Here is a 12,472-nt window from a genome sequence, read left to right as displayed (position 1 = left end):
CTACCCAGGGCAAAACAAGTAGCCCTTGTTAATACAGTAAACACACTGTTCAGAATGTTGTTGTTGTTGTCTAGGTACAAAATGACCCAGAGAGTTAAAATTGTTCAGATACTCCTAGGTTTCAGTATTTCAACCCATTCTTATTGATGGTCCAATTCACCACTACTGCTTGCTGTGTATCTCCCTATATGCCAGAAATGTGCCTCTGTAATCAAGTCAGACAGCCTGGAGGTGAAAACGATCTAGTTCTGCAAACATTGTGACAGCATGGTCTGAACCTTGTGAACTCAACTCGATATTTAAAGCCTACCCTCATCATATCACTCTGATTTCAAAAAACTGTGAAGAGTCCCTTTTGTTTGACAGATCCTCTTTTTCTATTCTCTAGCCTGTGTCTTTCCATCTCTTCCTACATATTAGGGTTCTTTCAATAACCATTGCTCTGAGTGAAAGGGAGTTAAAGAAAAACTAAGTGAGGTCCCAGGTTCTCTAGTGGAAAATGTTGACAAATAGGTCATTCATTACCTACTGCATATTCTCATGTATTTAAAGAGCAATGAGTTCAAAGAGAAGGAGTACTCAATCCTTGCTGCAGGTAGAAGGAAAGAGAGCATTAAGTGGTTGGAATGCAGGGAAAGCTTCCTAGGGGAACAATTTCTGTTTACTCCTGAATTTCAAAGCTCTCCTTCCCTGCTGATCTTTGCCCTGTGCTCTGTGAACATGCTTAAGTTTTTCCCACCTTAACAGAAAGAAAATCTTCTCATCAACCCAGCATTTCTCTCTAGCAATAACCCAGCCCCTCCCACTCTCTCCCTCTTTCTTCTAGGCTTCCTTCTACCACTGCTTCTGCTTCCAGTCTCACTGCCTACCTCATACTTCCCTACCCTTGATCATCACTTTTGAGCACTTTTTTTTTAGAGACTCTTTATTCCCAGAAATCCCATGTCTTACCTCGTTCTAATTTGTCTTCCTTTTCATGATTTCAAATCCTTTCCTCTGTGCCCATTTTAAAACCTAGTGTTCTTGAGCTTCCTCTCTGGTTGATTACTCTTTTTACTCTGTACGTTGTCCTTAGTGATGTGTGTGTGTGTATGTGCTAGTGTGTGCGTGTGTGGAGGGTGGGTCTCATCCATTCTCTTGATCTTAACCACCACCTATACATGTCTATCTTCCAAATACTAGTCTCTACTCTCAGGTTCTCCTCTGAATTCCAGAACTGAATATAACAGTTATGAAAAATCCTACTAGCCATGCTAGAGACATTTCCACATTTCCAACATGGTCCAAAATGTCTCTAATCCTGTCCTCCTCAGCCCACTGTATCCATGTCAAAACTTACTACTCTTTGTAATGTTTCTTTTTTTTTAATTATTTTTATTAACATATGATGTATTATTTACCCCAGGGGTACAGGTCTGTGAATCGTCAGGCTTACACATCTCACAGCACTCACCATAGCATATATCCTTCCCAATGTCCATAACCCAACCAACTTATGCCTGCACCCCCACACCCCAGCAACCCTTAGTTTGTTTTATGAGATTAAGAATCTCCTATGGTTTTTCTCCCTCCTGATTCCATCTTGTTTCATTTTTTTCCTGTCCTATCCCCCCCACAACTCCCACTCTGCCTCTCAAATCCCTCATATCAGAGAGATCATATGATAATTGTCTTTCTCTGATTGACTTATTTTGCTCCGCGTAATACCGTCTAGTTCCACCCACGTCATTGCAAATGGCAAGATTTCAGGGAAATACAAATCAAAACCACAGGGAGCTACTACCTCACACCAGTCAGAATGGCTAAAATTAACAAGTCAGGAAACGGCAGATGTTGGCGAGGATACAGAGAAAGGGGAACCCTCCTACACTGTTGGTGGGAATGCAAGCTGGCGCAACCATTCTGGAAAACATTATGGAGGTTCCTCAGAAAGTTGAAAATAGAGCTACCCTGTGTCTTAGCAATTGCACTACTGGGTATTTACCCTAAAGATACAAATGTAGTCATTCAAAGGGGCACGTGCACCCAAATATTTATAACAGCAATGTCCACAATAGCCAAACTATGGAAAGAACCTAGATGTCCATCAACAGACGAATGGATAAAGAAGAAGTGATATATATATATATATATATATATATATATATATATATATATATATATATATAGCAGCCATCAAAAGAAATGACACCTCGTAATGCTTCTAACTCAGAACCGTATTGGTTATTCCCCAGCTGCCTGTTTTCCCTCCTTCCATCCCTTACAGACTCTCACCAAGTCCTTCTAAGTTTACCTAAACATTTCTCAACTGTATTTCTCCTTGTCCCAATGGGTTCCCTTTTTACTTCTGAGGCTTCTCCTGTCATATTTTAGGTAGGGTTCAAAGGCAAATTTAACATAAATCTAATAAACTTCATCTTCCAACCCCTCACTGGACTGTCCCTCCTCTCCGAGACGTTGGGAGAGGTCTGACGATGGACTCATACAGTCCTTTATTTTTCAGGTTGCTGTTTCCACACTTACTCCTTCATTGTACCTTCCGTTAAATTGTGTGGCCTTGGACCATTGTTAAGCTCAGGCTCAGCAGAGGGGGAGTTGGGAGCACATTGGTTCAGGTTCATGTGATGTATTTTTGTGGCTAGCAATTGCTCATGTGAGGATTTAGATTATTGTAGCCATTCCGGACTAGGAATGGCTTCCGGGAATATTCTTTACCCTCACTGTGTCCTCTCACATAGAGCAGTAAAAAAAAGCGGCTGAAGCAGAGTTCAGGCCGTGACTGTGACCAGGTTCTGTGGCTCTAAAAACGGAAGTGTGTGTACAGTGGAGGGCAGATAGTTTGGAAATGGGATTTTACCAGTTATGAAACCTATGAAATTCCAAGTAGAAGGCTCATGTCTTATTGACTCCTACTAGTCAAAATGGAAGTAATGTCCTGCCAGGCATATACTCAAAAATACAGCAAATAAAATTATAAATCCAGCATGGATTTTTTTTTCTTTCTTTTTTTGAAGAGAATGACATATATTTACTCAATTTCTGTATTTTTAGGGTTAAATCTTATAGCAGTGCTGTGTGTAGAACCTCATATTTAGGGGTGCCTGGGTGGTTCAGTCATTAGCATCTGCCTTCGGTTTGGGTCATGATCTCTGGATCCTGGTATTGAGCCCCATGTCCAGCTCCCTGCTTGGAGGTAGCCTGCTTCTCCCTCTCCCACTGCCCCTGCTTGTGTTCCCTCTCTTGCTTTGTCTCTCTCTGTCAAATAAATAAATAAAATATTAAAAAAAAAAAACACTGCATATTTAGGGCATCCTAACATACTGAATTGCTTCTTAATCTACCTGAATAAAGTCTATCAGTTCCAAAGGAAATAGCATGAAAAATTGCCACCTGTAAAGAAACAGACTAAGGAAATGCATGTTCTGGTAATAAAACTCGTACACATGTTAATTAATAAGTCAATATATGTAGTATAAAAGTAAATTGATAGCACATTTAAGTCATTCTATACATTTGAGTTGCTCTAATATATGCTTTAAATTAGGATTCCTTTTCCTAAAGGAATTACCTAGAGGTAATTAGTCCCATTTTTCAGATCTGTAAACTGAAGCAAATGAAGTTTATATCTCTTATATCCCAAGGCCAGCTAGGTGGTGAAAATAATAGTCAGAGTAGAAATTCAAATCCAATTCTTTTAATTCTAAAATTCTAATTCCAGTGTTCCTGGGTGACTTAGTCAGTTAAGCATCTGTCTTCAGCTTAGGTCATGATCCCAGAGTCCTGTGATCAAGTCCCACATCAGGCTCCCTGCTCAGCAGCAATCTGCTTATCCCGTTCCCCGCTCCCTCTGCCCCTCCTCCCCTCTGCTTGTGCTTGCTCTCTCTCACTCTCTTTCAAAAAAATAAGTAAAATCTTTAAAAAAATAAAAATAAAATCCTAATTATTTTATCATAGCATAATGCTATGTATATAATTACTGGCAAAAATTTATAACACAATTTCTCTACTCAAAACCAAAGGTCAATACCAGTTCATAACCAAATGATGCTATAATATTTTTTTTAAAAGAGCTTTGGTAATTTTTTCCACATTACTCTCACTTAAAATTGAAATGAGTTACAGATATTATTAGTACCTACTGATGTACACCATATGGTTTCTTAAGACTTTGTTAATGCAAATTTCAAGGATTATACTACTTAAATCCTAGCAAATTCTATTAAACACATTAATGGGAATCATATTTTTAAATTTGTTTGTAAATCTTCAAAATTATCAATGTGTGAAGGCAATCTGTTCTTCACACTTTACCCTTGAACGTTGATATCAGCCCTCTGAAAGCAGCTAAAAGGACTTGAGGTAATAATAAATGAGAAAATGAATCCTTGGAATAATCATTAGAATGGCACCCAACTGAAAGATCATGACAAAACATGGCATGACAAGTAGTGGAAATTAAAAACCAAAATTAATCAAAATATGAAATAAGCACCAATAATTAAAACCCCTTACAAAAATTAAAGATAGTGACTCTTCTAATGATGAAAGAAGCCTTAAAGGTATGAATATAATACATTATAATACAATCTGCTTCTTGGCGCCAGCCAATTCACAAATATTCATGTAGGAGGAACAGAGAAAGTGTTTCTTACATCTTGAAAGCTAAATCTAAATAAAAGCAAACTAATAAGCAAATCTGATGACAGTTTTCTCTTCAGCATTATATAAATTAACATTTCTAATTTCATTTCTTATAAAGACTACAGAAAACATTTTTGGTGAAAAAAATCAAGAAATGGTTTTACCTAAGATTTAAATAGAAAAACCTTTGAAGTGGGAAGTATAGAAAAGCAGTAAAATGGTTCAGTAGTTTGACCTTTACAGTATTTTTTTTATTCTTAGAAATATTTCACTAAAATATTGAAAAGAGTAGGATTTGAAAACCTGAAATTGATGATTTATCTTTAAACAAAGTGAATATTGGCTATATATGGAGTAGAAATAGATATCATTTTATGTTGGGGGAAGACAATGATGAAAATATCTGATAATCAAGGGTGTAACAATAAGAAAATAGAAAATAAAACTGAGTGAAGAAAATAGACTCAAAAGATAATGTGGCTTTTAAAACCAAATAAAATTCATTTTATCTTTATTTTCTTGATTTTATTAGTAGGCTCCACACCCAGCATGAAGCCCAATGCAGGGCTTAAACTCGTGATCAACACCTAAACACTTAAACAACTGAGCCACTCAGGCACCTCTAAGTAAAACTTATTTTAAACCATTGCTTTATTCCAGTGTTGAGCTTTATTGGTAAAAAAGGAAAAGTAAATAAATCCAAGAGGATATTTTAAATTTTCTTCTAACCTTGAGGATGCATTCCTGAATCTTCAGGTCATTCTAAAGACCCGAATGAGTTTATGACTGGTATAATATATGAGATCACATACGAAGCATAACTTCCTCAAAAAATGAGAATATTCATACCAGGGGGAAAATAAAGCTTAAAGTTTTAAAAATTTTCTGAAGGAGTCACATTTGATAGCAGAAAAAAATGTGTACATACATAGATGAAATTAGCAATTATTTACATTATAGTTACTGTTAAAATACATTTTTGTCCACTCAAATCTCAAATGTAGAAATTTCCATCTCCTATATTATAAGATTAAATTTCTCAACAAATTTAACTTTCACATTCTCAAGAATTTCAGTCATGGGAGCACTGGTGTCAGCCCCTCTATCACCAAAGACCAAAATAACTTTATTTTCAGAACTGTTTTAAAACTTTGTGTGCTGGTTTATAACATAATGTGTGTAATCCTTGTTGCTTTCCTGATACCAGACTGTTTCCCATGGTTAGTTAGAATATATTTTGTTTTGATGTATATATTGGTATGTTTAGATGTCAGGTTTAGTCTTCTGAAGATGAAGTTCAGCCATTTTGCATCAAACAGCACAAGTGTCTGTCACCTTCCATGCGTAAAGTTTAGTGAGATGTTATATGTAAGATCTGATTTGCCAGTTCTTCCTTGTAGAGTTATAAATGGAAAGATTACACTCTGATTAATAGTTTCTTCATACTCTGCATATAATTTGTGGCTGCAGAATATTGTAATTTGTTGCCCACTTTGTAACAAAACAACTGAAGATGTGTTTAATAAATATTGTACTTATTGGAAAAAAAAAATTTCCAGGCAGGTATGAACGTTACAAAAGAAAATATTATAGGCAGAAGTTGATTCTTCCAGGCTCTAGGAGGAGAAGCATCAAAGATAGTCCATAGAGAAACCTGAAATAATTTGTAAGGATAAGAAATGAACAGAACAATTTGTCTTTCTTTACATGGAAATTATAAAAAAGGGAAATAAGGATGCCTGGGTGGCTCAGTCGGTTAAGCGCCTGCCTTTGGTTCAGGTCATGATCCCAGGATCCTGGGATCAAGCCCTGCAGCAGAGTCCCCGCTCAGTGGGGATCCTGCTTCTCCCTCCCCTTCTCCTCTCCCCCTCCCCCCCCGTCCATGCTCTCTCTCTCTCTGTGTCTCAAATAAATAAATAAATAAAAACCTTTAAGAAAGTAGAAGATAAAAAGGAAGAAGGCATTGTTCTTTACAGCATGATGGTGTTGTCACAGCTACATTAGCATTGACTGTTGCGAAGCTGACCAAGTACAAACCATGAATGATAGATGCGTTATAGAGAATGGACATCAGGAATAGAAGATGGCAGGCAGAAGGAGGCCAGAACAAACAGCAAGGTAATTACAGGGAAACCCAATCAGGCGCCTCACAGGGCATTATACTATTTCCTTTTATTTGGCTAAATGCACGGGGGTCTACAGATCTCTAAAGAGGTGGGTTGGAAAATGAGTAAAATTTAGACTTTGGCTACAGATGTCATAAAGATAAAAGACTTAGAAATTATTTAAAGTTCATCGACTGCTCTTTTTTCTTCTAAGACCTTTACCCAACCACCTTAAGTGAAGAAATTTTCCTGTACTGCCTAAGCAATAAATAATATGAATGATCTCCTTTATTTGCCTTAACTTTTCAAAAGTCCCACTACTATTTTTTAATTAAGAAACTTTCTCTAATGAGAACAAATATTACAGATTATTACAAAGCATATTCTATTCTATATGTTCTATTCTATCTATACTGGGTATCATATATATAGTATATTATGTTCTATGTATTATATTCTGGATTTCAAACTGGTGGCAGTTACTTAATTGCCATTTTTTCCATACACACAAAAGTCACCATATGTACTCAAAATTATTATCATTCCCCTTCTCTTCTACAGACTAAGATATCCCATTTTACATTATGCTTTACCTTGCACTTTTTAGCAGTTCTATTATTTCCATTTTTCTCCTGTATGCCCTTATCAACTGATTGAAATATAGGCAAAATGATATGCTAAGCCAGTTTTGAATTTGTGAAGCCCATGATCCTGTATCCTTATTTATGCATCCTTGAGACCAATAATTAATTACCCACAGGCATTGCTGACTCATGGTTAGTTCTCAGGTCTTTGTAATCCATAGTGCTCCACCAAAAATCATGCCCAATTTTATGTTTCTCAAGTCAATGTGGGATATCTTATATTTGGGAATTTAATATAACTCTTTGCCTACCAACACCTCCAACTGTAATTTTGTTTTCCAGCTATGTTAACTGTGAAGTTGATAATTGATCTCTGCTCTAAGTTATAATGAAACCAAATAAATTCAAGATGTTGGGACTCTCCTTGAAGGACCTCTTGGTTTAGTAATGAATTCTTGGTGATTTTTTAACTGCTGGAAACTTATAACATGTTTCAGTATTCAGAAGTAATAGGAGCAAAGAAAAAATTTTCTAAAGTGTAAAGGGCTCTAAGACTCATCAAATGATAAAGATAAAGGTATATCATTTATTATTTATATCATTTATTATTTTAAATTCCAAGTTATCACTGTCCTTGTGGTAGAAGTGTTTTTTTTTTTTACTAAAAACAATATTAGACAATTTATTAAATTGTACAAAGCAGTTTTTCCATTCCATTAAAACTAGAGTAATGTCTTCATTTCAGTGAATTCTAGAAAAAAATAAAATTACTTTGTTGATAGATTTATTTAACAATACCCAAGTTCCCAGAATATCCTGGAATCAACTGGACCAAGATGCCTCTTAGTAACTTTAAAGAAAACAAAAAATCTTTAAGAGGGAAATGATAGGTAATGGGAAAGGAATAGCTGACTATTCACGAGTGCAATGAAGGGCCTCCAGTTGCAAAGCAAAATCACATATAGCTGTCTAATACTGACTTCTATTGCATATGCTCTTGAGTTTTCCCAGTTTTTCTCATGAGTTGTGACAAGATGACAACAAAACTACTGCCTTAATTACACGAAGATTGGAAGGTGTGTAACAGCATCTCAAGATGACTGAAGAAATTTCACGGGAAATACAAACCTCAAGACTAGCATTTAAATATGCCAAGATAAAAATTTTAAAGGTACATGAAGGCTACAGTCTTGATATTCTATCCATCCTTCGAAACATGCTACTGCTTACCTTTGAAACCAAAAGCCAACTAGCCCTTTTTAGCAACATGTAAATGTATTTTCTAAAAATGAGTTACAACCTTCATTGGAGATCTTCTGTTTCCCACAAAATCATGTAACATAGCAATCGTGGGTGGTACGAGGGGATGAATTTCTAATAATGAATTATTTCCTCTCGTGACATTATTTGTGTTTATTGGGTAGGTCAGATCTCATAGATGAAAGAAGTTTTCCCAAAGCCCATTCACAGCTTACCACTACCCTTAGTATTTGAAGATGACATACATTCCTGGCCATGAGTGTGCTCCAAATGGAAAAGTGGAGGAAGAAACCAATGTCCAGTAACACTTGCCACCTGGAAAAATGACTCCTTAATTTTCAGATCTCTTAGACTTGACAACCCAGGTATTTTATTAAAAAGATCAACACTCCACTGCTGCATGTCAGTGCCCTTGTCCCCCACACCCACCAGGTGGCTGGTCTATAAGTGGCTAAGAAACCTGAGAGCATTTCTCTTTTCTGTTTCCTTTGCCTGCCTCCTCTTCAGATCACTGTACAGCAGCAGCTTTAGGACCTGTCTTTCATTCTCGGTACATCTATAGCCTCAGAGGTTGTGCTATGATGAGTCCCACACTTCCGTGCTAGCAGACTGGCTGAGCGCCAGCCCTTTTTGTTGTGAATGGTCCTATCTTGTGGGCTCATGCAAAGTGTTGCCCCTATCTGGGCCAGTGAGTTCAGGAGCAAGGTTCTGGCGAAGGCCCTCTAGGGCCCTGGACCACTATGTTAGGGATCATCTCTATGCTCTGACCACTAAACCAGAGAATGTTCATGATGGTTAAATGCATGTCAAAAGGAAGCCGATCACTGATGTGTTCTATGTATTCATAAGGCCATGGATTTTATCCCTAACCCTCCCATTTATTAAGAAGGTAAAATATGGTTTACTGAGTGATCCAAGAATAACCGAAATGACAACTGTGTTGGAGGTCAATTTAGATGAAGATAAACAAATTTGCATGATATATTCTTTAAGGTATAGAACTGAAAGCAAAGTCAAAGCTGAGGAGCTGATGCTCATATTTAGAGCTAAAAAAAAAATTAGAAATTTAAAACCCAACAACTTTAGGAGACTCTCCTGAAGATTTAACTGATTACTTAGGGTAGAGCCTAAACGTCTAGATCACACAATAGATTATCTCCTTTAGCACCTGTCATCAGACAGGTGAAGAACTTCTACCTCATTTTACAGCAGGCAACCAAATCCAGACGCCATTAGTACTTGAGAGTAGGAAGCCAGAGAACCCAGATACGCAGCCTTGTAGCACCTGACCTCTACTCCCCCTTACCCCCACTTGAACTTCATCCTAATTCCAGTAGATGTGGAGAATTCAGAGAAATTTAATAATTCAGTGAAGTTTAGAACTACAATGGTATCTTTATGTCCAAACTAGTTAAATTATTCATTATTTCAATGATTTTTTTTTCTTTTTAATAATGTCTTAACCTGTTAGGTTAATTTTTAAAAAGAAAAAGAACGAATGAAGAAAACATATAAAAGATGTTTGTAAACATGGTGTCAATGTCTCTGAGCAATTGTGAAGAGCTGAGCAAATGCGTAGGTTAATAGTATGAATGCTTTCATTTCTAGAGTGGAAGAAAAGTGAAATTAGTAATGTAATGTAATAAAACATTATGTTTTCTGTAACATGTTCTAGATGAACTATTTGTTATGTCATAGAACTGCTTATATCTTGAAGGTATTTATTTTATGGAATAAATAAAACTTTGCTCTCTCCCCAAATAATTTTAATCTGTAGCTGAGAAGAGTGTGATTGACTATGTTTCATTATTTTTGAAAATCTTGTTTAATGTTTTTGAAACAGAAAACCTAATGCCTGATTTTCAGTTGCTTACCTCATTACTTTCATTTCATCACATGGTATTTTATTTCATTACACAGATGACAACTATGCCACCTCTACAGGCCCTATAGAAACAGTATGAAATTTGCACTCAGCGTGAGATTCATGGTACCCATATACACATATTTCAAACTTTCCTGTGAATATGAAATCATAGTAGCTAAGTTCTTATTATATGTTTACTCATTTTTATAACAGTGTGACTGAAAAGAATACCGAACAAAGAAAGAGTTCAAGTGTCAATACCTATTACAGAAGACCAGTATGTGTACAAACGAAAACAGATTTAGAGAGAGAGAGAGGGAGACAGAAAGAGGGATCCCCCTTTCCCTCAGGACACAGGACATCATCTATTGTGCATGCCAGACACAGGAGCATGCTCTGTATTCAAAATTAAACATTTATAGACACAAACTGCATGTAAAGAAAGTTTTCTTCACACCCCACCCCCACCACCGAACACATTCCAATTTAGAGACCCCTTGTTTTGGCACATTCTCCCTTTGGTTTCTCTTGTTATCTTGACTATTGCTAGTTCACTCACTTACTGTCTCCCTCACTTCCATTAGATTGGGAGTCCTGTGAGGACACACTTACTGTCTTCCTCATTTCCATTAGATTGGGAGTCCTATGAGGACACAGAAGATTGCAGGATTCTTGGTGACCTTGTTGAGTGCCTCATGCTTACAGCTTAGGGCAGTACTTGGAATATACCTGGTGTCCAATATACAGTTGTTGAGGGAGTCAATGAATCAATCAATGAATTTTCGAACATAGTCATGAATAAGTTACCGTATGACTTCTCCCCTTTCCCCTTCCGTTGTCCTTTGCCTTTGCTTTGTCCTTTGGACACAAGCACCATTAACTCTTGCTGAACTCTGTGGCTTCTCCTGGATTCTGCCACAACTTCCAAACACCTCATCTCGTGTAGGTTCTGCCAGTAACTCCACTGGGTATCAATCATTCAAAAGGCATTGCTTCTGCTATGTCTGCCATCTTCTGCTTGGCCTCCTCGATAGATGGAGGGCTTCACTATGGCTATATTGTTCCATTTTCCATGGAGAAGTGGGGTGAACAGTATCTAATAATACTAAATATAATGATAATAGCTGACATGTACTGAATTTCCATAGTGTACCAGGCACTATGTTGCCTTTTGCTTTACTTGAGCCACATCTAATTCTTATAATGTTCCATCCCTTTCACACACGAGGTTAAATAGCTTAAAGTCACATTCGTAGTCATTAGCTAAGCTGAAATTCAAGGCCAAGTCTCTTCAGTTTCAATATCAACATTCTCTTCACCATACTATATAACCACTACCAAAGTTGCACTGCCTATACCTCAGTATTTTATATAGATGTTATTGATAGTTTCAAAGTTTTCCCACCCACTAGTGGTGCAGCAAGACTTTGTGGGTGATTCTTCTAGAAACACTGCTCACCTCTAGTCACAAGATCTAGCTTATTGAATTCGCTCTTTCTTTATGTGCTTTTTATCAGAAAAGGTCTCTTTACTTTCAAATTTCTAGAAACACACCTCACTAAAGAGAGCTTTATGAGGGTAGAGTCAAGTCTTGTTTTCTCTATTCCTAGGATCGAAGAAAGTATCTAGCATGTCATATCATAGAACACTTTTTGAAAATATGAATTGAATTGAATTGCACTGGAGACACAACTCATGGACACACAAGTTAACAAGATAAATAAGTACAGAGAATACTGGTCAGAGGATCATTCTCAATATAAGTTTAATACCAGCTTAACCAATATCTTTTTTTTTTTAACATATAATGTATTATTTGCTTTGGGTATACAGATCTATGAGTTATCAGTCTTACATAATTCAGGGCACTCACCATAGCATGTACCCTCCCCAACGTCCACAACCCAGCCATCTTGAGCAGGTTACTTAATCTTTCTGATTCTCTGTTACCCCATTTATAATAGAAGGACAACTAGTCTTTCACTGGATAGTTGTAAAGATCAAATAAAAAAGCA

Source organism: Mustela nivalis, assembly GCF_964662115.1.
Source record: "Mustela nivalis genome assembly, chromosome: 5".
NCBI classification, from domain to species: domain Eukaryota; kingdom Metazoa; phylum Chordata; class Mammalia; order Carnivora; family Mustelidae; genus Mustela; species Mustela nivalis.
This window is presented reverse-complemented; position numbering follows the sequence as displayed.